This window comes from Argopecten irradians, chromosome 16 (genome assembly GCF_041381155.1).
Source record: "Argopecten irradians isolate NY chromosome 16, Ai_NY, whole genome shotgun sequence".
Taxonomy (NCBI): Eukaryota; Metazoa; Mollusca; class Bivalvia; order Pectinida; family Pectinidae; genus Argopecten; species Argopecten irradians.
Window position 1 is genome coordinate 33,767,999 of NC_091149.1, and position 6,234 is coordinate 33,774,232.

Below are 6,234 nucleotides of genomic sequence, written 5' to 3' on the forward strand. Positions count from 1 at the left end.
CCAGCTATGTATTTCAGCAAGTTTGAGTACCCAAAATGGTACACCTCCTAAATTTGATTTTATTGATAAATGTCTGGACATGATAAAAAATGTTTAAATTCATTTAAAGAAAGTTCAAACATTTTTTAGTTGATTTAACACCTTCCTGTTCGGGTGTTTTTGGTGTACTAAATAATTGATAATTTTTTTATATCTTATTTTCCACACGTTGGCTGCATAGAACCACAAATTGCTATACATCATTGATTAGTATATCACCTGAAGGTCATTTTTCTAAATATAGTTTTCACCTTTTACCTTTATGGTAGTTATGGTAGGAACAACAACACAAACTGTAAATTTGAAGTTTCAATGTAAACTACAGATGATTATGAAGATAATCCTATGAGATAGCCCATTAATTACGTTCAACATCATTTTGGCAAGAGATTATCTGTGTGACAATGAAAAAAATAGCAGCTAAAATGACAATATTGGATTAAGTTAGTAGTTACACATGATTAAGTTAGTAGTTACACATGATTAAGTTAGTAGTTACACATGATTAAGTTAGTAGTTACACATGATAAAGTTAGTAGTTACACATGATTAAAGTTAGTAGTTACACATGATTAAGTTAGTAGTTACACATGATTAAGTTAGTAGTTACACATGATTAAGTTAGTAGTTACACATGATTAAGTTAGTAGTTACACATGATAAAGTTAGTAGTTACACATGATTAAGTTAGTAGTTACACATGATTAAGTTAGTAGTTACACATGATTAAGTTAGTAGTTACACATGATTAAGTTAGTAGTTACACATGATTAAGTTAGTAGTTACACATGATTAAGTTAGTAGTTACACATGATAAAGTTAGTAGTTACACATGATTAAGTTAGTAGTTACACATGATTAAGTTAGTAGTTACACATGATTAAGTTAGTACAGTTAGTAGTTACACATGATTAAGTTAGTAGTTACACATGATTAAGTTAGTAGTTACACATGATTAAGTTAGTAGTTACACATGATTAAGTTAGTAGTTACACATGATTAAGTTAGTAGTTACACATGATTAAGTTAGTAGTTACACATGATTAAGTTAGTAGTTACACATGATTAAGTTAGTAGTTACACATGATAAAGTCAGTAGTTACACATGATAAAGTTAGTAGTTACACATGATTAAGTTAGTAGTTACACATGATTAAGTTAGTAGTTACACATAGCATAGTAAAGCATTGAGTTAACTACGGTAATTAAAAATTCAAAGTAGTATAAAAATTAAAATACATGTGTATAATATTAATATCATTATATATGTAAATCGGCAAGACACAAGGGAGGTAAGTTATATTCTTGCACACTACTCATTGTTTTGGAGGAAACATTTTGCTTTTACTCCCAATTTGTCATGAACTTGGAATATGAAAGATGGTGTAACATCTTCGTCGTAAGACTTTGTTTCCATTCATATTACAAAGATGACATGTTTATTTTTACAAATGTATATATCAAAACGGGAGATTACTTTTGGCATTAATTGAGAAGCAGAAGCAATAAAAGTTTTGCTGTAAGAACATTTTAATCCCGTGGGAATGTTGGAGATCTATGGTTACGATCAATTGTTATGTATATATTTGCATGAGTACAAATCATCATTATCGTGGCATTGCTGAATGGTATGTAGGCTTACTCATACATGCTACTAGAGTGGATCCAGGCACAGGTTTACAACGCGAAAAAAAAAAAAAAAATGCTAAAATTAAGTTTTTTTTTTTTTTTTTTTTTTTTTTTGCGCGTCCTAAACCTGTGATCCAGGAATGACGGTATTTACTGGGTTTTTTTTAAGCCCATCATCTGATGATATTGAAATCGCCTTTCGTCCGTGGTCCGCCCGTCCTTTCTTCCGTCCGTCCGTCAGTTAACAATTCTTGTTACCGCTATTTCTCAGAAAGATCTAAGGGATCTTCTTTTCAAATTTCATATCTACGTTCCCCTAGGGCCCTAGCTGTGCATATTGTGTTTTGGGACCGAGCGGTAAACAAAATGACTGATCGGCCGCCATCTTGGATTTTGATAGTTACAGTTCGAAAAGCAAGGAAAAGATCCCTCTGCCATATGTCAGACTTAGACCATTTTTGTGGGCGGCAAGTCCCTCTAGGATCTGTTGTTTCTTTGTGGGAAAGGAAGACACGTGATTAAACAGTACCGACATTCTGATAACCAGTACCTACATATGTATAGCCTTAGTTGCCATCTTTGTGACCGAAAGGTTTGTTATTATTGTGGTAAGAGCGAGATAATGCACGACCAGAACGGTTTCAAACCCGGGACCATCCGAACTCTTGCCGGATGCTCTACCAATTGAGCTGCTTGGTTGTCGGCTATCGATCTGATCCAGAACCGTTACATTAGTATTATCCCCTTAATTTTCATTCATCGCCCCCAAATACTCCACACACAAATCGGGTGTTTTTTAATATTAAACACTATCCTATATATATGATAAGCAACCAAGTCAAGTTCTGATTTTCTGTACATGTATGACTCAAATTCAATTCAAATCACTTCATTTACGAATGATATCAATCAAGTGTTGTATTTATCTAGATCCTAGAGAAAACCGTATGTTTTAGAAAATAGCCGCTGCCCTTTGGCCAGTTCCTTAGAGCTGTGTAACCATTTATACATGTACACATTAAATCGTTTTATTTACTGTTAACCGTTTTCATACGGATGCTGTCGATCAATTGTGAGAAGGATTGTTGTAAATGATATTTATAAATATAAACCAAATTCTTTATACATTTCATTAACAGGATGTTATTACAAATTGATTTGTATTTTTTTAAACTATGTAGCAGAGTCATCCATGATATTATGTCTTCCTCTGATATTTTCATTTGGTTGTGTAAAATAGTGGAAATGACAGATCTGACTTGTAATCAGTATGACTTATATGTTTATGGAGTTATGAACTATAAGACTACTAGTATATAATCTATATTTTACATATGAACCACAAGACTACTAGTATATATAATCTATATAACTTCATTTTTTTTTCAAATCCAATAACTTTCAATTTTCAAATACTATTACAATATAAATAATATCTATTTATCTTGAAAACAGTTTATATGTTATCATCGGATTATAGGCACTGATTCTGATACTAGAGTCAACATTTTGATGCAAACAATTAAGGGAGCAGTATGAGGTATATGCATATGTAAAATGTATATACACACTTAATTATAATGCACCGATCGTCACTCACAAAAAAGGCGATTTGAATTTACCAACCAAAACGTGTGTTACAAATAGTTCGTATGTTCATCCTATCCTAAGTCTATTTCAAAACGGATCCAGAGCACCTGTTATTTGTGCACGAGATCTACACGTACGTACAATAGAAATATGCCTATCACGACTTACCCGTCTCAACTACGTACAGTTGGTATAGTAGACTAAAGGTTACACCCTTGTGCACACGGAGTGCACTACGTTTAGACTACAGGTAGACACGGAGTGCACGAGGTTTAGACTACAGGTAGACACGGAGTGCACAAGATTTAGACTACAGGTAGACACGGAGTGCACAAGATTTAGACTACATGTAGACACGGAGTGCACTACGTGTGAACACGGTGTCCACTACAGGTGGACATCGTGTCCAGGTACATTGAGACCTAGACAGACAAGGTGATGTGTTACAGTTAGGGATCGGGGAAGAATAAGTTCTTCAATTTGAAATAATAATAATTATAAATTTTAAGTGGTTTTTTTTTTAATTACAACATCTACAATTTAATGTACAGTATATATAACTATCATGATATAACTATATATTACAATATTTTTTAGTATACACGAATAAAACCTTTTCACTGCAAAAGTAATAAAGATTGATTTATATTCATTAAGTATATATATATTATTTACATCAAGCATTTTCACAAGTTAAAAACAACTTTGAATTGCAGCAAAAACCAGTCCTAATGTGCTTTTGAGACACCTTTTCTTTTATAAATAAGCTATCAGTAATGCAATCATATACCGGGTAATACATAGCTTTTTAAACAAAAAGATTTGGTGCCTATCAATCAGTTTGTCTAGCGATACCCTTTTAGATCGTCTTTCATTAAAATATATACACTTTTATAATGTTTTTCTTGCTATTTTAAGTTCTAAAAGTATATTGTTCGTAAAAATAGCTTAATTACATATTCTTTATTGAAAACTGAACGTCTTTAAAAGATCATGCAGAATTAAATCCACTTCAAACTATACGCGACGTCCTCCACATATTGGTGGCTAGTCTACCTACAAGTACCCAATTAAGCTTGTTTTGATTCTTAATTACCGGTACACACACAATAAGTTTATGATCCCAACCCCGCAAGTTATCTTGATCGTATATTGCGTCATGGTCCAATAATTATAACTTGTCAAACATACAGGTAAGCCACAGTATCCAGCTATACAGGTGCCTCAAGGTGACCATCGATAGATGGCCAGAGGCAGAATCGTTGCCTTCTGTGTTTGCACGGCTTTATGAAAATGGGGCAGTATCTTTATTATCATAATATTTGAAAATATTTTAGAATTGTTTCTATGGAAGTTTGTTAAGACAAACAAATATACTTTACCGTTTAAAAATCATATAGGTTCATGAGTTTGAAACACATAAGTACCATTCTTATTAGATACTTAGATACATGTACATACTTGTTGTAGAGCCTGGGGTAAACATGTACACTGGTTCCCGGGGGGGGGGGGGGGGGGGGGGGGGGTTAGATTGGGATGAGGTATGAGGGTAAAAACTAGCTGGCAAAACATATAGTAAGTGATGCTGAATACACCTCAATTATTGTCAACAACCGTGAAGTGGAGCTGACGATAGCTGTACAATGCGTAAATCATACCAATAATACATATATATATTATAATCAAAATTAATGTAGATTAGGTACTTATTCAACATTGTAATATGGTATTTTATATACATAGTAATGATAATGAGGTTTCTGATATATGTAAAAAGCCAGTGTACAAAATTAAATTAATAAAAAGATATTGGTATGAAATATGATATTCCAATAATCTTGAAATAAATGTTTCAGTTAACTATACACTTGGTATTTAGATTATTTTTAATTTTAATATATAAAGCTTCATTATCAAATAAATTAAAATGCACTACCAGTTAAAACACATATCCCTATTGACTAGCATTGTTGTATAACTGTACGTATTTGTGTGATGAGTACAATGTATGTATGTAGAGAGGCTGTCACCTAAGTACAGCATGCTATAATATAAATGGACCTCCTGGGGTTGGGATAAGGTACTACATGTATACAGGTGTTGTTAGCTATATAGTCTGTGATACACTTGACTGAACATATTGAAGGGTGCCCAAAGAAAGCCCCATATATATGTGTTACCTACGTGCTACTAGTCCCGCTATTTCACACATTTTAAATTAAGAAAGTTGAAATCCATCCGTTTCATAAAATTTTTGATGATTGAACTGGTTTCAACGACGTCTAAAACTAACATTAAGTGCTAATGCTTCAAAATTGATGAGAGTTTATTATGCATCGTTTCTATGGACGCTCAAGGGACAATACTCTAGATTGATTTTCTATACATGTACAGAATTTGAAGTACTCTCACAGATGCCTAAGGACTTTTTTTCAGTGGTAATAATAACCTATGATTCCATCAGAAGGGAGTTTCCGAGGCCGCAGCGTTGACCGTCCGAGGTCAGAATCACCGTAATCTCGCATTCAGCATCCCATAATATGAAGGCGATGCTATTTTCAGATCTCACACTAGCAAAATACATCGAGTAATTTGAGTAGTTTTTGTTAATTTCTATGTCTGTAATCTTCAGCAGAATTTATATATATATTTCTATTTAATTTAGATAAATAGTCACCCGATATTTCAACGATATTAATTAAAAATTAATTAATGTCGTGGAATTTGTCAATGTTTTACGTTATATGTTTCATAAGAAATGTAGAACAATACATTTATGCTATATTTTGCTTCTTGGTTATGTAAATTTGCCTGAGTGAATTGTCTCTTTAAGGATAGTTCAAACATTTTTTAGTTGATTTAAGCTACATATCTGTCAAAAATATCCCATTCAGCAATTGTTTTCCGTGTTTTGAAATATATGGTGTTTTTAGGGTTGTCACACGACGTCGTTTCCCGGATTTTTTTTCACAATTT